Source organism: Furipterus horrens, unplaced genomic scaffold, assembly GCF_987537825.1.
Source record: "Furipterus horrens unplaced genomic scaffold, mFurHor1.1.pri manual_scaffold_3, whole genome shotgun sequence".
In the NCBI taxonomy this organism is placed as follows: Eukaryota; Metazoa; Chordata; class Mammalia; order Chiroptera; family Furipteridae; genus Furipterus; species Furipterus horrens.
Window position 1 is genome coordinate 147,837,641 of NW_028327173.1, and position 23,954 is coordinate 147,861,594.

Sequence of the window (23,954 nt, forward strand, 5' to 3'; positions counted from 1 at the left end):
AAATACATGAATTTGACGGACAAACAGACGGATAATCTTTCTGAGACTCAGCTCAGAGCTATAGTTATAAGACAGCTTACAGAACTAACAGCAGGACTTAATCAAGACGGGAAAGGAATGAAGGCTAGTCCTGCTGAAATGAACAAAAACACACACAAAACAAGTGGTGAGGGAAAGAAAACCAGGGATCAAGTCAACAAATTGGAACATAGGGAAGGAACAAACAGTCAACCAGTGCAGAAAGAGGAAACGAGAAGTGAGGAAAATGAGGAGAGGCTCAGAAACTTATAGGACAACTATAAGAGAGTGAATATCCAAATTATAGGGTTGCCAAAAGGTGAAGAAGAACTAGAAATTGAAAAATTATGTGAAAAAATAATAAAGCAGAACTTCCATAACTTGGGGAAGGAAATAGACTTACAGGTCCAGGAAGCACAGAGAGTTCCCAATAAACTGGACCCAGGGAGAACTACACCAAGACACTTTATAATCAAAATGTCAAAAATTAAAGATAAAGAGAGAATTGTAAAAGCAGGAAGAGAGAAGAAGAGAATTATGTACAAAGGGGTACCAATTAGACTATCAGCTGCTTTCTCAAAGGAGACTCTGCAGACAAGAAGGGACTGGCAAGAAATATTCAAAGGAATGAAAAGCAAAAACCTACAACCACGATTACTCTGTCCAGTGAAGCTGTCATCCAGAATAGAAGGGCAGAGAAAGTGCTTCCAGGACAAAGGAAAACTGAAGGAGTTCATTAGATCCAAACCACTGTTATATGAGATGTTAAAGGGACTTGTTTAGAAGGAGGAGGATCAAAACTATGAACATTAAAATGAAAACTGTATCACAACAACCAACAACAGAAGCAAGAGGAACCAAAACAAAGGCAAACTAAGTAGGCAGTGAGAGTGGGAAAACAATTATAGGTATGGGGAACATCACGGGGGGAGGTCAGTGGGGAGGAGGAAGGGGGGAAAGGGAGGGAGATGATGCAGAAATTAAGAAGCATAGTAGGAGGGAGTGGGGTAGACAGGAAGAGTTTGAGAAGAACTATATGCACAACCAATGGACTTGGACTAAGGGGGGGGGGTGACAACTGGAGGGAGTGGGGTCCCTGGGTGGAGAGGAGAAGAGGGAAAAGAAATTGGGCAACTGTAATAGCATAACCAATAAAACATTTTAAAAAAAAGAATGTGAAGGAATTAGTCATAGAACATACATGAAGAATCCACAGACGTGGACTACGCTGTTGGGACTGAATGGAAGGAGGGGGCTGGGTAGAGAGGGATAAAATGGGGCGGGGGATGGGACATCTGTAATAGGCCACATGTTAGGTCACAAAATAAGTTCTAACAAATTCAAGAAGATAGAAATCATATCAACCATCTTTCTCTGACCACAATGATATAACTAGGTATCAATTACAATAAAAAAACTGAAAACATTCATACACATGGAGACTAAATAACATGTTATTAAACAATAAATGAGTTAACAATGAGATAAAGGAAAAATCAAAAGTTACCTAGAAACAAAAGGAACATACAAGAACCCAAAATCTATGGGACACAGCAAAAACCATCCTGAGAGGGCAGTTCATAGCATTACAGGCCTACCTCAAGAAGCAAAAAAAAAAAGTAAATTTTTAAAAATCTCAAATATATAATTTAACTCTACATCTAAAAGCACTAGAAAAAGAACAAAGCCCTAAGTAGAAAGAAAGAAATAAAGATTAGAGCAGAAATAAAAGGCTACAAAAAAACACTATAAAAGATTAAGGAAGCCAAGAGCTATTCTTTGAAAAGATAAACAAGATTGACAAACCTTGAACAAGACTCATCAAGAAAAAGAAAGAAAAGACCCAAATAAATAAAACCAGAAATGAAAGAGGAGTAACATATGACAACACGGAAATACAAAGGATTATAAGAAAATACTATAAACAACTATATGCCAACAGATTGGAAAATCTGGATGAAACTAGTAAATTACTAGAAACATACAATGTTCCAAAACCTAATCAGAAAGAATCAGAAAATTTGAAAAGACAAATCACAACTAGTGAAACTGAAGCAGTAATCAAAAAACTCCCACCAAACAAAAACTCACAGGCGAATTTTACCATTCAAAGAACATACATATATCCTGCTCAAAATATTCCAAAAATCAAGAGGAGGGAAATCTTCCAAGCTCTTTTTATGAGGTTAGCATTATTCTAATTCCAAAACCAGATAAAGTCACTACGAAGAAAGAAAACTATAGGGCAATATTCCTGATGGACATAGATACTAAAATCCTCAACAAGTATTAGCAAACTGGATCCAGCAATACATTAAAAAAGATCACACATCACAGTCAAGTGGGATTTATTCCTGGGATGCAAGGTTGGTACAAAATTCACAAGTCAATAAATGTGATACATCACATAAACATAATGAAAGATAAAATTCACTTACCATATAAATAGATGTAGAAAAAGCGTTCGATAAAATCCAGCATCCATTTATGGTAAAACTCTCAGAGAAGTTGGACTAGAGGGATTATACCTCCACATAATAAGGCCATATAATGACAAACCGACAGCCAAAATAATACTCAATGGACAAAAACTAAAAGCATTTTCCTTAAGATCAGCAACAAGACAAGAGATATCTGCTTTCACCACTTATTCAACATAGTACTGGAAGTACTAGCCACAGCAATCACACAAGAAGAAGAAATAAAGGCAACTAAATTGCAAAGGAGAAAATAAAACTGTCATTACTCGCAGATAATGTCATACAAAGAAAACCCTAAAGATGCCACTAAAAAACTACTACATCTAATAAATGAATTCAGCAAAGTAGCAGAATAAAAATTAATATTCAGAAACAGATGTCAGTTTTATACACCAATAATGGACCATCAGAAAGAGAAACTAAGAAAAACAATCCAATTTACTATTGCAACAATAACAACAAAATAAGACACCTGGGCACTACACCTGATCTCAGCCAAAAGCCTGAGAAACCATGAAAATAAGGTACCTAGAAATAAATTTAACCAAGGAAGTAAAAGACCTGTTACTTGGAAAATTTTAAGATACTGAAGGAAGAACATGTGAAAGATACAAATAGAGCATATACCATGTTCATGGGTAGGAAAAATTAAATTTATTAAAATATCTATACCACCCAAAGCAATCTACAGATTCAACACAATTCCTATTAAAACACTAATAGCATACCTCACAGGTATAGAACAAATAATCCAAAAATTTATATGGAACCACAAAACACCCCTAAAAGTCTCAGCAATATTCAGGAAAAATAAAACCAAAGTTGGAAGTATCACAATTCCTGATATCAAACTACACTACAAGGCCATAGTAATCAAAACAGCATGGTATTGGCACAAGAACAAGCATACAGATCAATGGAACAGAATACAGAGCACAGAAATAGACCCATGCCTTTATGGTTAATTAATACTTGACAAAAGAGGCAATAATATACAATGGGATAAGACAATCTCTTCAATAAATGGTGTTGGAAAAATTGGACAGATACATGCAAAAAATGAAACTAGACCACCAACTTACACTATACACAGGAATAAATTCAAAATGAATTAAAGACTTAAATCTCACTTGTGAAACCATAAAAATCCTTTATGGAAACATATCCACTAAAATTTCAGCCATTTCTCATAGCAATATTTTTGCTCCTATCTCCTCAAGCAAGAGAAACAAAGGAAAAAATTAAACAAACTGTACTACATCAAACTAAAAAGCTTTTGCATAGCAAAAGAAACCATCAACAAAATGAGAAGGGAATCCACTGAATGGGAGAACATATTTGCCAATGATACTTCTGATAAAAGGTAAATTTCCAAAATATATAAAGAACAGAAAGAAACCCAAAACACTAATTTGAAAGAATAGATGCACCCCTATGTTCATTCCAGTGTTATTTATAATAGTCAAGAGCTGGAAAGAGCAAAAATGCCCATCAGTACATGAGGATAAAAAAAGTTGTAGCATATGTACACAATGAACTAGTGCTCGGCCATTAAAAAAAAAAAAATCGAAATTTTTTGCAACAGCATGAATGGACCTGTTAAGTTAAATCAGTCAGTCAGAGAAAGAAAATACCATATGATCTCACGTATATGTGGAATCTAATGAACAAAATATACTGACAAAACAGAAACAAAGGCATGGATACATGGAACAGACTGACAACTGTCAGAGGGGAGACGGGTTGGATGAAAGGTGAAGGGATTAAGCAAAAAAGCATATATATAACACACAGACAGAGACAACAGTGTGGTGATAGCCAGAGGGAGAGGGGCCTAGGGGGTAGATGGAGGTGGGCAAAGGGAGAAAAAATGGGAACGAAAGAGCCTTCACTTGGGGTGATGGGTGCCTGATGCAGTATGTAGATGATGTTTTATTGAGTTGTACACTTGAAACCTACATGGTTTTGCAATCCAATGCCACCCCCAATAAATTCCATTTTAAAAATGTAACTGAGAAGTCACTTAAGAGTTGTATAAAGTGCCATGAAAATTCAGGAAAGATGATTACTTACGAATGTTTTACCCAATGTTAAATGTTACATGAAAATTTGTAACTCCCACTGACTGCATTATTTACAAATATTTACATCTTTGATTAGGAAACTGCACGTTAGGCTTCTATGTATGTATGTAGGTCCAAAGTAACAAAAAGTGAAAAGTCTGATGAATACGATCATATAAAATTTAATGCTTCCAACTTCCCATACAGAAGAGCCCAGGCCAAATGGCTCCACTGGTGAATTTTATCACACACTTAAAGTAGAATCAGTATGAATCCAGCACAAACTCTCCCAAATAATTGAACAGGAAAGAACACTTGCCACATCATTCTATGACTCTGGTATTACTCTGATTCCAAAACCAGGCAACGACATCATAATAAAACTACAGACTAATCTGCACCCAAAAATCCTCAACAAAATATTAACAACTGAATTCAGCAACATATAGAAGGATTACACACCATTACCAAGTAGAAGTTATACTACAAATGTAAGGCTGGTATAACGTCTACAAATCAATTGATATACTACACCACATTAATAGAATAAAGGATAAAACCCATTTAATCATCTCAATAGACAAAGAAAATGATTTGACAAAATCCAACACCATTTCAAAATGAAAAGACTCAATAAACAAGGAATAGAAGGGAACTCCATCAACCTGATAGAGCATCTATGAAAAATTCACAGCTAACATCATGGTGAAAGACAGAATGCCATCCCCCTCTTAAAGACCAGGAACAAGACAAGGTCCACTTCTACAACTTCTATTCAAAATTGTACCAAAGTTCTACCCAGGAAATTAAAAAAAAAAAAAAAAGAATAAAATGCATTCAGATTGAAAGAAGTAAAACTGTATGTACAGATGACATGATCTTGTATATAGATAATTCTAAGGAATGAGCTAAAATGACTGAAATAAATAAGTTCAGTAACCTTTTAGGGTACAAGATTAATGTACTAAAATCAATTATGTTTCTACACACTAGCAGTGAATAATCTGAAAATGAAATTAGGAAAAATATTCCATTAATAATAGCATCAAAAAGAACAAAATAATTAGGAATAAATTTAACCAAAGACTTTATATATACTGAAAAAAAGACACTGTTGAAAGAAAATGAGTAAATAAATAAATGAAAAGACCTTCCATGGTTCTTGAGTCAATATCAAAATCCAAGCTGGCTTTATGTATTTACTTGTTAGTTTGCAGAAACAGGCAAGCTGACCTAAATTCATATGGAAATGCAAGGGATCTAAGATAACCAAAACAGTCTTGAAAATGAAAAGGAAAGTTGGAGGACTCATACTTATCATCATTTAAGATGTGTGGTACTGACATAATGGTAGACATGTAGATCAATGAATGAAAAAGGATTCAGAGTCCAGAAATAAACACATTTAGTCACATGATTTTTAATAAGAGTCAAAATAATTCAATGAGGGAAACAAGAATTTTTAACAAATGATGCTATGACAACTGGATAGCCATACGCAGAAGAATGAAGTTGGATGTTTCCTTACACTATACACAAAAATTAACTCAAAAGAGATCACCGACCTAAATTTAAAACTATATAATTCTTAGAAGAAAACACAATGGGGTAAATCTTTATGACCCTGGATGAGATAATGGTTTCTTAGATATCATACCAACAGCAAAAGCAACAACAACAAAAAAATAGATAAATTGGGCTTCTTCAAAATTTACTTTAGTGCTATAAATGGTATAAAAAAATTGAAAACCCACAAATGGGAAAAAACAATTTGCAAATCATATATCTGAAATGGGACTGATAACCAGAATATATTTTTGAAAACTCTTAAAACTCAATAATAAGAAGACAAGTAATCCAATTTTAAAATAGGCAAAGGATGTGAAGAGACATTTCTCCAAAGAAGATATACCAATGGCTAATAAGCACATGAAAAGATTTTAACATCATTAACCATCAGGGAGGTACAAATCAAAACCAAAGTGAGATACTGCTTAGCACCCACTAGATTATAATAAAAAAGATAGTAACAAGTGTTGTCAAGAATGTGGAGAAAATGGAACCTTCATATTAATACTATTGCTGGTAGGAATGTAAAATGGTACAACCATTTTCTAAGTGGCAGTTTCTCAAAAGGTTAAACACAAAGTTACCATATTACCCAGCAATTTCACTTCTAGGTATACCAAAGAGAACTGAAAACAAATGTCCACAAAAATACTTAAACATGAATCTTCATAGCAGTATTCCCAACAGCGAAAAGGTGAAAACAACACAAATGTCCGTGAACTGATGAGTGGATAAATAAAAGGTGGTACACCCATATAGTGGAATAATATTTGGCAATAGAAAGGCATGAAATACCAATAGATGCTAAAACATGGATGAACCTTGAAAACATCATGCTAAGTAAATAAGCCAGTCAGCAAAGACTTCGTATTGTATAATTCCATTTCTACGAACCATGCAGAAAAGGTAACTCCACAGAAACAAAATAAGATTAGTGGTTCCACTGTGGGGTGGGGAGGAATGAGTGACTGCTAATAGGTAGTCTGGTTTATTTCGGGGCTGATGAAAATGTTCTACACTTAAGACTGGTGACTGTTGCAAAGTTGTGAATACAGTCTCCTAAAACCAATGAATATACTAAAACCATGTACAATTTAAATGGGTGAATTTCATACTGAGAATTATATCTCATTAAACATGCTAATAATGTATCATTTCTGCATAGGAAAAAAAACACAGGTAAAAAGTAAGTAGTAAGTTGAGAAAAATATTTGTGCCACTTTACAAATTTAAATCTCATACAAGGGTCTTACAAAATTCTAGCGGTAGTATAATCCTTCAGCACACAGAACCCACCCAATAATTTTCTGTTTGGAGATTGTTACTATTATTATCCCGCTTACAGATAAGAAACCAAAAACTTACAACATTGAGTAACTTGCCCAAGTTCACACTACCTAATAGGAAATCTGGATTAGAATCCAGATAATCAGACCACTGTTTTTTTTAATCCTCATCCAAGGGTATGTTTATTAATGTTTTAGAGAGAGAGGAAGGCAGACAGAGAAAAACACTGACATGAAAGAGAAACATCAATTGGCTGCCTCCCATATGTGCCCCGACTGGGTATCAAACCTGCAACCTAGGTATGTGTCCTGACCAGGGATCAAACCTGCAACCTTTTGGTGTACCAGAGGACACAACTGAGCAACCACCCAGGGCAACTCGCCAATATTTTAAGGAAGTAACAATTTATTGTATACTTAATGAGCAAATAATCCCCGTTTCTCTTAGTTGGATCTGTATCATTCTTATTGTTTATCCTTAGGTCTTTCTGCATTACCTTATTATCTACAAAGTCATATGCAATACAGAAGTAGTTGACAGTGTTAGTACCAGAATAGACCCCTTTGCTTCACAATGCGGATGCTTCTACTAATGGACAAAGTACACAAAAATGGCTTTTCTTTGGTTTCCTTTAAAAAAAAAAAAATCAAATAGCCCTGGCTGGTGGGGCTCAGTGGATTGAGCAATGGCCTGCAAACCGAAAGGTCGCCTGTTCGATTCCTGGTCAGGGTACATGCCTGGGTTGCTGGCCAGGTAGGTTCCTAGTTAGGGGAGTGCAAGAGGCTACTGATCCATGTTTCTCTTTCTTTCTCCTTCCCTTTTCCTCTCTAAAAATAAATAAAATCTTTAAATACAAAATCACAAATAGTTAAAGCAGATTAAATTAGCAAAGCATCAAAAATACAAGGGAAATATAATTCAAATACCAAAAGAGATTACATTGATAGTATAAATATTAACAATGAAATTCTTATTTAAATCAATTTTTTCATAACCACTAAAGTTTATTTGTATCACTCTACTTAGTTGAAATAAAGGTTACTACTGACTTCTTTATTTTGCTAAATCTAAACTATTAAAATACCTTTTAGCAATTCTGAAAGAAAAAATTTGGAGGAAAACATTTTTGATTAATTTTGAGAGTGAGAGTAATTAGGTTTGATAAGGCATTCATTTCTGCCCACGAAAAATTACACAACTTTAACAAAAAACAAGCTCAACCGCTGAGCTAAAAAAATTTTTCTGCACTCCCCGAAGTTTCAATTAATCTGAAGCATAATAAAAGCTGTCTAAATAAATAAATAAATAAACAGAAGCTGTCAAAGCCAGCCTCGGTTGAAAGTAAAATCTCTATAGCTATGGAATGATTGGAGGAGAGGACAAGGGTTCTTACACTGAATAAGAGCACACTTGAGTGGAGGGGCTTTTGTGTCTTAGATAGATGCTTTAATAGGAACTCATTTAATCCTCACAATTCAAATTTTATTCTCATTTTAGTTAAGCTCAATAATTTGCCCAAGCTAAAATTAGAACTCAGATCTACTGAATATCACCACTGACTCCAAATTCCCAATTCTTCACCACCAGATTCTCCTATAACAAAAATAAAAACGCATCATGACTAGGGTGACCATAGCTCCTAGATGGTTTGCCCAAGACAGTTCAATCTTATGCCTGTTGTCCTAAGCATAATCACCAAAAGTCAACTCTCCCTTAGCTTTCAAAAGTATCCACATTTGAACAGTAAAGTTGTGGTCACCATACACATGGCAAATAAAAACTAAGTAAATCACAAAGCACTTTTCAAATATTTTAATTAAACCAAAACTTTCCATTCAGACCACTGAATATTTACTGAGAAACTACTATATACTAGACACTGAATTAAACATGAGGAGGAAAAGGCCTTACCCTCAAGGAGCAAGGCTGACAGGGCCCTCATTTGGGGTCAAGAAACAACATGCTCAAACAAAGGAACCACAAGAGCATGGGAACAGTCTAGCAAGTTAACAAGCCCAGAGTTTATCCAAAGCATAAAGTTCCAGAAGTAAAATAACATCTGCATTTAAATGGAATGAAGAACTCCTGACTAAAAAAAGATGACCCTTTCACAAATTTCTAAATTGGCAAAGAGAAAATATTTTGGCCTATCTTATAGGTATGTTGTGAGAATGAAAAAAAATGTTTATGCATTTCCCTTCCCTACTTTTCATCCTTAATGAAAAGAGTATTATACCAAAAGAAATGTTACCAAGTTAAAAAAAATAATAATAATCAATTATAATGCATTTGCTTTCTTCTAGGAAAGAATCATTTCAACTTCCTAGAAGAATATCTTTACCAAGATGGGGAATAAAAACATCAGAATAATAAAATAGCCTTACTAGTACAACTGCTTCCAGAGAGTTCTGTATACACCACAGAGAGGATTTGGTAAAACAAATTTAATTCCTATTTACTAAGCATTTAGGGTCTAAATATTACTAAATGAAACCATCTAAAAGAAAAAAATGTTTCCTGAGGTGGCTGGTGGACCTTTCAAAAAAAAAAAGTTTTTAAAGTTAGGCTATGTTAAAGGTCCCTAAGCTATATATTTCCTAAATCTTCTGGTGAAAAGCACCCAATATGAATTAGTAACATTTATCAAACTAAAAAATTGAGAACAAAACTAAAAATCCCTCTTATGAAAGAACCAGTTACCTTCAACAACTTTCACTGCTAGTTTTGTGAAAACACTTACCTTTTGCAGGGAATGAGATAGCTAAGAGAAGGAGGGAAAAAAAAGCTCCTGAGAACAGATAAAGGACTGAATTCTCAGGTCAGAAATTCTTGGGCAACTCAGTTCATTCCTCAGCAAAGGTAAGATAACATTACCTTACTTGATAGTTACCTGTGAAAAATAAAGATCTACTCAAAGTACTGGGAAATTTTAGTTATCAGTTATATATAATTAGTACTCCATTATGACATAAGTGATATTGAGAGGTTATGATTAAGAATAAAAAGTTAAGAGATATCCATAAATAGCCAATATTCCAAAATTCACTTTTATATTTAGTTTTCCATTTTGAGAATGAAGACACTAGCTGGTACAGGTGGTAACAGAAGTTATATAGAACTGTGTTCTCCAAAAGAACCTAAAAAATCATAGTTCGGGTAATTCATCCTAGGAACAAACCGCTGCAAATAAGCTTGAGTTGAACTGTACTTTAAATAAATACTGCTTTTCAATGATTGAATATTTCATTCACTTAGATGTGTGATGATTTTATTAACATCAAATATATCTTATTTATTACTTCACTATACAGTCTGCACAATTTGACCAAGGCAGGCATGTTTACAAGAGACCAGGTGCTTAATAAACACTCACAAAATTAAAGTTACTTTTTCCTCTATTCAAGAAGCTTGAGGCCCTGACTGGTGTGCCTCAGGGGATTGAGCACTGGCCTGCAAACTGAAAGTTCATCAGTTCATTTCCCAGTCAGGGCACATGCCTGGGTTGCAGGCCAGATCCCCAGTTGGAGGCACGCAAGAGGCAACCACACACTGATGTTTCTCTCCCTCTCTTTCTCCCTCCATTCCCTTCTCTCTAAAAATAAATAAAAGTAAAACCTTAAAACAAAGCAGCAGCAGCAGCAGCAGCAGCAGCAGCAGCAGCAGCTCGGGGGGTTCGGGAGAGAGACTCCATGACAAAGATTTCCAAGTTGGAATCCAAATTCTTTCAATGTTGCTGTAGTAAGAAGGCTATATATATATACACTCAATTGAGAGCTATGTGCCAAACATTTTATATGCATGTGCATTTTATATACGCATTAACTCATTTAATCCTTTTAAAGCATAGACACTATTATAACCTCATTTTACAGATAAAGAGTTTTAGTAACACACCTAAAGTCACTCAGCCAGAAGTAGCAGAGCCAGAACTGGAATCCAGGAAGTCAAACTTCAAAGTCCCACATACCTAATCACTCCCATATTACTTAAAGAACCTCCATTAACCAGAGGCTCCTAAGGCATAAAAAACCATGCTAATGGCGAGTTCCACGCAGCATATTCATTTACTGAATCAACTCTTAAAAATTAATTTTATATTATGGATTATGATCTAGTGCTGCTTTATTCTGCTGCTAAAACTGTTCCAGTTATGGCCATTGGGAGCTCTTTCAGTTGGCTCTTGGGCTCCTCTGACCTATCCTCATTAGCGTGGGGTTCTGGCTGCGGTGGTGGTGATGGTGGTGTTTGGAGTACTTCCTTACTTTCTGGCACTATAAGATGCTCCAGGCTCATCTTGTATATTTCTTGCCCCAGTTCTAGAACCAACCAATTCTCCAAGAAGCTCTAATTCCTTTTATTGTGCAATGATATTAGAAACCAAGAACTGGGTACTAGGTGTGCTCCTGGGTTTCTTTTAACTTTCCAGCTGACAAAGAACACAAAAACATCTGTATATAAACCCCCGTGTATATACATATCTATAAATATTTCAATATGTAACCATCTATATTTCTATTACTCATGTCTCTAACTCTGATCCATTACCACATGGACCATTCTAGCTTCTTCCCCTTGTTTATCTGTAAATTCCCACTCTAACAGTGCTAAGTCTGTCTCCCACCATCCATTTACTTAATTATTCAATTGCAGTATACATACATATCAGTATCAGGATTAACCTGTACCACTATGGGACATAACTTTAATTATCAATTAGACAGTGCTTATGTACAGTTCCTTTTGTCTTAAATTCCACTCATTTCCTAGGTTACTTAAGTCAGCACTACCCTCTTCCCCTTTAAGACTTGTTTCATACATTTGTAATACAGTCTGCATTCCTTCCTGGGATCCCCGACCTCCTAAGTGATTTTTGCTTGATTTGCATACATTAGCGTTTACTCTTTGTGCTGTGGGTTTTGACAAATGCATAATGTCATGTATCCACCATTACAGCATCCAATAGAATAGTTTTATCAAGTAGTATTTTAACTGAATTAAATCCTCTATGAAAGCAGTATGGTTGGGTAGAAAGAGAAGCTAAAGTAAAAAGCTGTGTGTTTAATGCCATTGGCAAGCCACAGACAGACTTTAGAAATAGCTATCCTATGCTCTCAGGGTCCCAACAGCCTCAAGGTAAAATGAGGGGGTTCCATTACATTACAGTATTGTACAGCATTTATTAAACAGTTTGTGTCACGAGTGGTGCTAAGCACTTCAGATGAATTATTTCACTTATTTTTTAATAACTGTATATAAAAAAGACAGTATTATTATCCCTCACTTTAAAAGATGGAATAAGGCTTAATATTAACTTGGACAAAATCACCTAGCCAGGAAGTTGTAGAGCCAAGACTCTACAGTAGGAGTCAGCATAGTATAGCTTGAATGTCAAATCCAGCAACTGCCCAATTCTGTAAACCCTGACAGGTAAGAATAGTTTTTACATTTTTTATTAATTGGGGGGAAAACTTATATCATGACGCGAGAAAATATAAAACTACAATTTCAGTGCCCATAAATAAAGTTTTATTGAAACACAACCCCACTCATTCATTTACATATTAACTACGGCTGTTTTCAGATTACAACAGCAGAGTTGAGTAGCTACAATAGAGAAGGTGTGACCAACAAAGACTAAGATCTATTATTTGACCCTTTACAGTAAAACCTTCCCAAAACCTGCTCTAGGAGCTGATTTGTAAAAAGGCAAACTATTATATTCAGATATATTTCAGACCCTGAACTGAAAAGTTCTATGTTGAGTTATAATCTTAAATAGAAAAATATTTCTATTAATATCTACTGGTATTCATTACATAAATACAAAGGTTAATACACAACAACTATTTTCTTTATTGATGAATTTTTCTCTGCCCTATCTAAAAAAAGATTTGAAGTATTTTTTGTTCACAATAAAAAGTTCTGATTTCCATACTTTACAAATTAAAACTGTAGATTAAACAAGTAAAAACTCTAAACTCTTGATTAAACTGTCAAAAGAAAATGGTACCTATAATTATAACTAACACTTGTTGAGAACACTATGTGCCAGATATCATTCAAGTGCTTCTACGTACTCCTTGCTTTCTTACAATTATTCTTTATGAAGTAGGTACTGCTATTATCCTAACTCAACAGATGAAGGAACTGAGGCTTAAATAGCTTTCCAGAGGGCACACAGTTAATAAGATAGAGAGCCAAAATTCAAATCCAGGTCATCTAACTCTAGGATCTAGAAGGGGTTGGGCTATCTACGCTGCCAATGGATCACAATGCTTCTGTTAGCAAGGCAGATTAGGGCCTTCAAACAAAAATTTTTAAATATCTCAATATAATAAATAAATGAATGAATAAACCCATAAGTACTAGTAATTCATATCAGCACCTCAGAGAATGTTTAGGTTTATAATTCTCTACATAATTGTGTGTTTATCTTTATAGAGTCCTTCTACTACCCATACATATAGTTACAATTTTATTAATTCACTGTACACCCTTAAGAGTCAGTCTACCACAATCCCTTGAGTATGGCAGATGTCCAACAAACGGTTATTGGGAAGATCAAAAAGCATTCACTAAGTGTTCAATAAATATTTATTGAATGGATGAAAAGAACAAGGAGTTTCATAAACTATGAGATACAAGGATCATTAAATGTTTATTAATGTGAAATGAACTAGGACCGAATCACAAGTCTCTCGCTTTGTAATCCTTAAATTATGTCTGGGCTGTTCTTGGGCCTTAACCACCTTTTGTGCTATCAAGTTTCATAAACAAACCACTCATTATTCAAGCTGTCAAACTATTTTCATCTTCCAAGCTACTTCTAATTTTCCAGGATCATTATTCATGTTTTCCTAATTCAATACATTTTAATCGTAGTCCATCTCAGTCTTCACCATTCCCTTGTAGTCTAATTTCTTTATCTTCACACAAAAGCATCACCATTGCTTCATTTATACTGCCATTTTCCAGAAACTTCCCTCCTGCTTAATTTGCTCTTCTTTGAGGTACAATAATTGAAATCCATTCAATAGGCTAAGAGTGGATGTATTGTGGTTTCACACTGAGATAATTCAGTCCATTTAAAATTTTTAATTTTTCCATAATTCTCTTGGGAATAACTAATAATCTGTTGGCGTCTCTGGTAACATTACGGCATCATTCTCAGGGACAAAGTAACCACTTGGCCTAGCATTATTTTTGCTATACTGATGATCGCTAGCCATTTTTCTGTTCATGCACACAAATATTAGATTTACCCAGTTTATCTTACTTAAGCTACCTTCACTTACCAGAAAAGATAGTTGTCACATGCAAAGCCAGAGGCACCTTATTTGTTCTTTTAAAAGAAAAGAGGATATTGTAACAATATAATCAATAAATATACTTAAAAAAATGAATAAGAGGAGACTTCTTGCCAATATGGTGGCATAGGCAGACATGGCTCGCCTCTTCACATAGCCACATCAAAATTACAACTAAAATATAGAACAACCATGACTCAGAACTATCACAAATCAAGCTGAATGGAATCTGACAGCTATGGATTAAAAAAACCACATCCATTGAGACAATTAGGAGGAGCAGATGCAGAACAGGCTGGTCCCTCACCCACGTGTGGTGGATAAAAATTCTGGAGGGATATCTCAGCATTGAGGAGTCCCAGTCCCACACCAGGCCCCCCCAACCCAGGGTTCCAGTACAGGAAGGTAAGTCCCCACAACTTCCGGCTGCAAAAACCAGTGGGAATTGAGTCAGTTAAGAAACTTCTGAAGCCCTAAGCAGTTACTCTTAAAGAACCCACATACAGACTCACCTACTCAGACTAACTCCCTTTGAGCTCCAGTGCTGGGTGATGGCTTGAAGGGCACCAGTGGCGTGCAGGGGGAGGAAGTGAAGTGTCTGGAATCAAGGTGAGCAGAGGCCACTGTCTCTTTTCTAAACCCTCCCCCCACAGAGCCGGCAATCTGGTGCCATATCTGAGTCTCCATCAACCTGGTTAAGACAGTTTCACCCACCTTGGAGCTCACCAGAGACTCTGCTCTACCCAACTTACAGGCCCACCCACACTACTTTTCCATATGATTGGCTGATCTTGGCTCATACTTCACAACTGCCTAAATCCTATTAAACAAGCAACAGCTGGCCTCAGTGAGCCCCAGGCCCATCACTAGAAGCAGCCAACCTAGATTCACAACTTGACTTTGCCTGGGAATCTCCAAGCCCAGTATAAGTAGCAGCCATCTCAGACTGCTTTATAGCTCAGGCAGGGTGGCCACGGGCAAAACACATGTGGGGCTGACCTTGGCCTGCACCACCTGGGAAACCCCAGGGACAGCACACCCAGTGGACAACTACAGGCCACATCGGGGCACCACCACCCTGCCCCTACACAGCAGATCCTCCACGGAGGTCAGAGGTTGGTGGTCAATGGTCACAGCCAGTCCTCCAGCTGACTGGCCTTGGTAAATCCCTCCCATTGATCTGCCAACAGCAACCAATACTCAACTACAAGAAGAGGGTGTAGTCAGTCCACATACAGGGCACATCTTGAGTACCCAGCTTGAGGGATAGGGGAGGCTGTGCCACTGGACCCTACAAGACACCTACTTAGGTCACCATACCAAGACATGGAGTCATAGCAGCTCTACCTAATACATAGAAACAAACACCGGGAGGCTGCCCAAACGAGGAGACAGAGAAATATGGCCCAAATGAAAGAACAGATTAAAACTCCAGAAAAATAACTAAATAAAATGGAGATAAGCACTTTCTCATGCAGAGTTCAAAACACTGACTATAAGGATGCTCAAGGAACTTAGTGAGGACTTCAACAGCATAAAAAAGATCCACTCAGAAATGAAGGATACACTAATTAAAATAAAGAACAATTTACAGGGCAACAATACTAGAGTGAATGAAGTTGAAAATCAAATCCATGATTTGGAACACAGGAAGCAAAAAACAACTAATCACAAGAAGTAAGAAGAATACAAAAAAGAAGAAGGACAGTATAAACATCCTCGGGGACAACTTCAAGAGGTACACCATTCGCATCATAGTAGTACCAGAAGGAGAAGAGAAATAGCAAAAAATTGGAACTCTATTTGAAAAAACGGTGAAAGAAAACTTCCCTGATTTAGTGAAAGAAATAGACATGCAAGTCCAGGAAGCACAAAGTCCCAAACAAGACGAATGCAAAGAGGCCCAAGCTAAGACATATCATAATTAAAAAGCCATGTTGAACTGAACTGGAGTTGGAGGCAGCCGTCCGTCTCGAGAGACGATGGTGTAGCTTCTTAAGAGTCTATCTGCACCACCGAGAATGGCTGTGCAGTCCGACTCGGGAGTGACACGGTATCTGTCTCCTCCCGTGTTGAATCGACATCTTGCGATGACGCTGGAGTGTCCTCTCCAGTGAAGCTGAAGCTACAGAGCCTGGGCAGGGTGATATGGAGGGTCTGCTGTTGCCCATGCAGCAGACCCCCCCTCTCTTCGCAGCTGAAGGGTCCAAGGGAAAGACGGAGTCAATACAGCTTGGCTTCAGGTGCGCCGCAGGAGTTGCCGGTGTTGACTACGTCAAACCGCCTTAGGGACTCCGGCTCCAGATTTTCTGTCGGGGTTTACTCCCTTAGCCTTTCCCCTGAAGAGGTATGCCGCAAGGCAGCGGAGGTTTTTTGGAGTCAGAGTTTTCCTTCTCTGATGTGCCCTGACTGGAAGATCGAACCAGCGACACTTAGCTCGCAGGCCGACGCTCAATCCACTGAGCCAAACCAGCCAGGGCTCTGACACATGGTAGGTACTTGATAAGTATTCATAGAATAGAAGAATGATTGGATGAAGTGAGTCCTTTTATTATTCCATTTTACAGATGAGGAAATTAGGGCACAGAGGGGGTCAGTCACCTGCAAAGACAGTCAAACTCAAGCAATCTGACTTCTGAGCCCACACTCTTAACCACAAGACAGTTGCCACTCTGCTAAGCACAGACTGACTTCCTACTTTGTTCTCTCAGACCTGCTTTCCCCTTGTAGCAATGAATGTATTCTCCCATGGCTAGAAATTCTCATTTTGAACTATATACATTTAAAAGTCATATTTGCTCTACTATGTGAAGACACAGAAAGAAAGCAGCCAAGTGCAAGGCACATAGCCTATGATATTTAATTGTAACAACACAAGGTGCGCCCAACATGATCAAGAGTCCATAAGAGAGACTGAGGGAGAAATTACTATGTGGAAGAAAGGCAAAGAGATGCGCACTAGCGCGGGTGGCACACTGGATTTAGCGCCAGTCTGTAAACCAAAAGGTTGCAGGTTCAATTCCCAGTCAGGGAACATGTCTGCTTTGCAGCCCAGGTTCCGTAGCTGGGGACAGGGACAGGCAACCAATTGATGTATCTCTCACACCTTGATGTTTCCCTTTCTTTACCCTCCCTTCCCCTCTCTCTAAAAATTTTAAAAAATCTTTTTTTTTTAAAGATGTTACATGGCTGGCTTTGGAGATGAAGAAACTGGGCCACTGGAGGAGCAAAAGATACAGATCCCAGAGTCCTCAGAAGGAACACAGCCCTGCCAACACCTTGACTCCAGCCCAGAGACCCATTTCAGACTTCTGTCCTCCAGAAATGCAAAAAAATAAATGTTTTGCTCTAATCTAATAAATAAAATATGTCATATTCTAAAAAGAGGTTCACACGCTTCTTTAGAGTGCAAAGGTGTCCAGTGCACATAAAACAAAATGTAAGAGCCCTACTTGTTCTCGAGACCATGACGCAGACTGTCAATACCTGGTAGTGAAGATTTACAAAGGCATGTCATACAGTTTACTCACTGTCCTTTAGTCCATTCAAAATATATAAAACATTTAGTCCCAGTAATTTTTTTAATATTTAAGTTAACTACATTTACTATTACTGATTTCCTACTTCTGACCAAATATAAATGGAAATCTCTTATGTACTTATAAACACAGGCATTAAGCTTCTTTGTGACCAACTTTTCAATCCTAAGCAAACCTACTGTATCATTAGCAAGTGAATTCAATGCTTCTCTAAGTGAATTTCTGACTTAATGTAGAGGCATGGTCTGAATGTTTGTGTCCCCCCTAAATTCACATGTTGAAATCCTGCCTCCAAGGCAATGGTATCACCAAGTGAGACTGGAGCCCTCATGATTAGGATTAGTGCCCATAAAATGTATTCAAGTATTAGAGACTATCTTCTTCCCATCCTCCGCATGATATTGTATCAAAAGTCTTTTACTTAAGTCCTGGCTGGTGTGGCTCAACGGACTGAGCTCCAGCCTGTGAACCAAAGGGTCAGCAGTTCAATTCCCAGTCAGGGCACGTATCTGGGTTGCAGGCCAGGTCCCCAGTTGGGGGTGTGTGAGAGCCAACTACACATTGATGTCTCTCTTTCTCTCTTTCTCCCTCCCTTCCCCCGTCTCTAAAAAATGAATAAAATCTTTAATAAGAGAAGTCTTTTACTTAAGATGAAACTTTTAAGCTTGTCATCAGTTTCACTTATTTTCTTAAACTCAAAATTTCCTATTAACTCTATTTCATTCTACCTTCCCTAAATTTTACTGCATCCCAGCATTTGTTTTGTGTGAACTTGTATATTGAGATGTTAAATCCCAAAGCCAGTTTAACCTTCTTGCCAGCAGAAGCAGTGTCTAGTATTACTTTCCTTGTTGTGTGTCTACACATGTAGCACCAGTCAAAAACTGTTATAGTTTGCCTCAGTCATACTATGACAAACTTACATTAAGTGAAATTATAACACAATAGTTTATGGTTGCTTAGACAATCACATTTCCACTCAAAATGTTTTTATTTGTCATAACCTTTTCTAATCACATTTGTGCTGTTAACAGTTATTTCCTATCAAAAGACATAGATCTTTAAAAATTGATTTGGATTCTTTTGAAACAGAAATGTAGAGAAAAAGAATAAACTAAAATCATGGAATTCAATACTTAAAAACATAATTTCATTTTAGAATCTAATAGGTATCCAACTTTTACCATATATAATCTCAAAACTGTCATTTTATATGAAAAGCTTGTACATTTCAAGCACAAAACACAATGTAAATGGATTATAGGAACAAAAGTCTAACACATGCTACAACACAGATGAACCTTAAAAATATGTTAAGTGAAAGAAGTCAGTCACAAGAGTATTTGTTTGATTCGGTTTATACAAAAAAATATCCAAAACAGGCAAATCTACAAAGACAGAAAATAGATTAGCTTCTAGTGGCTGTGATGAGGAGGAATAGGAAGTGACTGCTAAATGGGATTCTTTTTGGTGTGATAAATTCTGATAGTGGTGATAGCTATACAACTCTACAAGTATACTAAAAATCACAGAACTGGACACATTCTAAAAGGGTGAGTTTTTTTTGGTATGCAAATTATACATCAATAAAGCTGTTACTTTAAAAAATGACTTAAAAACCGCCCTGGTAAAACCACAATGAAAACTTTCTCGGCAAAGAAATCATGGAAGTCACTGACTGGGAAAAGTAAGCTGATTACCAGTGATGTTAGCGGGTTCAACCCCCTAATTCCCTCTCCCACACCAACAAGTACAGGAACATGAAACTAAACAGTGTATGAAATCAAAGAATACGGCACAGTTGGCCGTTAACTAAAATAGTGAGTGCCTTCTGAGGCTCTATCACTCCCAAACTGTAGGGGGCTTCTACCCTCAGTGATTACGGAAGTAGTACTTTTCACTAGCAAGCTCAAGCAGGAATGTCAAATAGGATGACACTTCCCTAGACGCCCTTAGGAGAGCCTAAAGGCCAAGAGTGTCACCTACACACTCCTAAGTCTGTGCACGTGTTAAGTTGCCCCCAACCAATACTAACAAGCAGCATGCACCATAGACAGATACCCCAACTTGCTCCCCATAAACTGACACACTATCAAGCCCTTAGATCTCAAATGCTTTAAAGGATAAGTATAACTCTCACAGGGTTCCCACTTGAGCCCAAAAAACCCCCTCCTTGCCCCACCCCACCCCCCAAACCACACACGTGTTAGCCCGACACCGCCCCACCAGGTCCCACGTGCACCTGGTCTAACACACTCCCCACGTGTGGGCGCCCCACAGGCTTCCTCGGCTGGCTGAGGTCACCGTGTGACCCGGGTCTCCAGAAATATGAAAGGGTAAGAACAAGGCCCAGGTCCCGAAGGTCCCAACCCTGCGGAGTGTTCACACCCATCCTCCCCACTAACCCCAACAAATCCAAGGGCCGGGGGCGACGGCCCCTTTAAGACGCGGCCCAGTCGTCGCCCGCAGAGAGGGGCGCAACGGGGCCTACCCGACCCCCACTCCGTTCGCCCGCCCACGTCTAGTCGCCTCACCTCGGGCCGCCGGGCCCCGCCGCCGCGGCGGCGGCGGAGGGGGGGCGGGGTGCGGGCGGGGTCCGGAGGGGGGGGTCGCCCCGCCGACGGTGGAGCTGCGGTTCGCTCTCTGAGACCGTAGGACGGTGACTGCGTTGAGCGTGGACGCTCCTAGCCCGCTCCTTCGGCGGCTCCTGGGACCCCAAGATGGCGGCGGCGCTGAGGCGGCTGCGGGCGCTGGGCCGGCGGCGGCGGCGGCCACTTTCACTCACTGAGAGGAGCGGAGCAGGGACACGGGGAGCCATGGCGGGGGGGAGGAGAGGCGCCATAGCCAGGCCAGAACAATCGAGCCGCTACTCAGTTGGTTTACCCCTGCCCCGCCCACGCTCATTGCTAGTCGCCAGCCAGTGGCTTCCCGCAGTGCCGCTGCCGTCGACCTCGAGCAGCTCGCACCCCGCCGCTGCCGCCTGACGCCCCGCGTCGACCGGGGTTCGGGGGGCAGACCCTGATCCATGCCATCAGAGTACAGATTGGTCGGGGCTGGGACTGGCGAAGATTGCCGAAAGGCGGAGGGGAGGAGGATGAGGATGTCGTCGCAAGAGTGAGCAAGCAGATCTCGCGGGAGGAAATGTCGCGTGACTTCTGCAGGCCAGCAACTGCTGAAGAAAGGTTACTTTTCCCGGAAGTAACGTCAATCGAAACGGCCCGGGATCCTGGGAATATTGGTTCCCGCAAGCAGGGAATGCGAGGGTGCTTGTGGTTAGTGTGTTAGGGGTTACCGAACACAGAAGACCCCTCTTGAGGGAAAGGATAGGTTCTGGTGTGATACTTTACTCTGTTTGTGGCCTCTTTGGGCAGAGTCGTACAGCGTCAGGGAAGTCTTTGCTATGTGGAGAACTCTTAAACAATACCTCGGAGCTCCCCTTTACGCTCAGAGACCAAGACCGCGATTCTGTAACATAGTTAGACAATATGTCTAAGCGAGGGCTTTAGGATTCAAGGACTTGGGAACTCATATACCTGTCACCCATGAGCCTTTGAAAAGGGGATACTTGATTTGTCTGTGCCAACTCCATAGTTGAGCCCCATGCTACCGGTATTTACTAAAGTTAATGAACTCAATAACCAGGATCTGTCACGATGACCTACTGTGTATAGAGCCTTACTGCAGATAAGGATTTGAACTTCCTGAAAGCTAACTATGCTATTTCAATTCCCTCGGTTCTAAATCTTAATTCATTTCAACCTGGCCGTTAGTATTTAAACAGAACAACATTCGCTCAATCAATAAGTAGACTTTTTGTGCTAAATTCACTGGATTTTAAAGTTAGTTTTGCTTAAAAGCAAAATAATTACCCTTTGTGTAAGAAAGGAGGCATAAGAAAACACCTGTATCTGCTCATTTGTGCAAAAGAAATACAAGAATAAACCAGAAATTAAAAATAATTGATTTCCTATATGGAAAAGATGGGGGGGGGGAGGAAGGCATGGCAACCAGGTAGGTTGGTGAGGGACTGGCCAATCTTTTTTGTATTGGACTGAACCATAGAAACAGTAATGTTTCATACACCACCACCCCCCAAATGAACACCTGCAACCAACTAGGATAATATATGGGTATTAGTGAGTTGTATGTCTGGAGCATAGACCAAAAGGAAAAGATAAAAAGAAAGTAATTTAGACAGGGATCAAGTTGTAGAGTCCTTTAAAGTTCAAATGTAGGTTGTTTTCATTTCCTGTTGCTGAGCTAACAAATAGTGGCTTAAAACAACACAATTTATTAACTTAGAGTTCTGTAGGTCAGAAGTTTGACACAGGTCTCACTGGGCTAAAAGCCAGTTGTAGGCAGGGCTCTAGGGAAGAATTTAGTTCCTTTTCTAGCTTCCAGAGGCTGGTTGCATTCCTTGGTTCCTGGCTGCCTTCCTCCAGCTTCAAAGTCAGCAATGGAAGTTTGGGTCTGCCTCACATATCTGACCAACTCTTATCATTTTAAGGATTCTTGGGGTTTGGGGTTTTATTTGCTTTTTTGTTTGTTTGTTTTTTAAGGATCCTTGTGATTATATCAGGCCCACCCAGATAAGCCAAAATAATCTCCCTATTTTAAATCAAGTGATTAGTAAATTTAAATCTACCTTCCACCTTAATGTCTCTTTGCAGTGGAACTTAACATATTCATAGGTCCTGTGAACATCTTTGGGGGAAGGGTGGAAGGGCATTATTCTGTTCTCATCTAATCACAGAACTGATGTACAGCTTGCTACATCTTTGATCTATAACTTTTTATGCTAAAGTCCAGTTTTTTTCCAATCTCTAATACAGTCTTAGATTATTGATTAAAAGTCCGTGTACATTCTTTGCCTTAGAACAATGATTTCCAACCAGTGTGCCACAAGAATTTTTAAAATATGCAATACCTATTTAGTCAAGGTCACTGACCCCTTTTCCCTTAGATCATCATATTAAAAAATGACAACAGTGAGCACAATAGCCATATGGTTTGAATAAATTAAAATTATATCTATCTTTTGTCAGATCATCAAAAAATATATTTTTTGGTGTACTACAGAATTTTAGTAATTTATGTGTAAGAAACGCTCACAGTAAGACACCGGGTCACAGGACTTCAGCAGCAAAGCGAGACGTTTATTCACAAGTCTGCAGAAACAAGTGTGCTACCAAAGGTAGGCACACACTGTTGTCAAAACAGACAGTAGTATTTAAGCCCTAACACAAGGTGCCTCCCCTGTTTTCCCATTGGCTGGGTATTCCAGAGTTACATTCTAAGCACAAGGTATCTAAAACTGATGGGTTCCACTGAGTCACCGTGGTGGTCAGCTCCAGAGTCCAGGATGTAGGTGAAATAACAATGCTCTCTGGTTAGGGATGGTTGCTGTGGGAACAGAAAGTCCAAGAGATTTAAGGCCCTTGCTCCTGGAAAATGGTCAGTGGGGAGAAACCAGGTCTCAGCAGGATACTGGCAGCTATACCTCAGTTGCCTCTGATAATAGGGAACTTTGTGATCAGGTACATGGCCAGCGATGGATACTGTTTTTGCACAGGTATTGGCTCGGGTCCTGCAAGACTGGAGGCCTTGTTTGTTTCATGGTTGCCTAACTCTAGTTCCATCTGGGGCATATAAGTCTTGGGGCAGGTCACAGCTAGCTCGGGAGGGGTGCTT

The 23,954-nt window shown here is 38.8% G+C and overlaps 1 protein-coding gene across 2 annotated transcripts in view; it reads right to left on the reverse strand.

The window, feature by feature from the left end:
- The window catches only part of INO80 (INO80 complex ATPase subunit), a 131,703-nt gene extending 110,855 nt beyond the window's left edge, over positions 1 to 20,848 (reverse strand). For both annotated transcript variants that reach the window (XM_090270437.1, XM_090270436.1), the window contains exon 1: positions 20,798 to 20,848. The gene's annotated coding sequence lies outside the window, so the exon portion shown is untranslated. The remainder of the gene's footprint in view (positions 1 to 20,797) is intronic.
- Between the last annotated feature and the right edge of the window lie 3,106 nt (positions 20,849 to 23,954).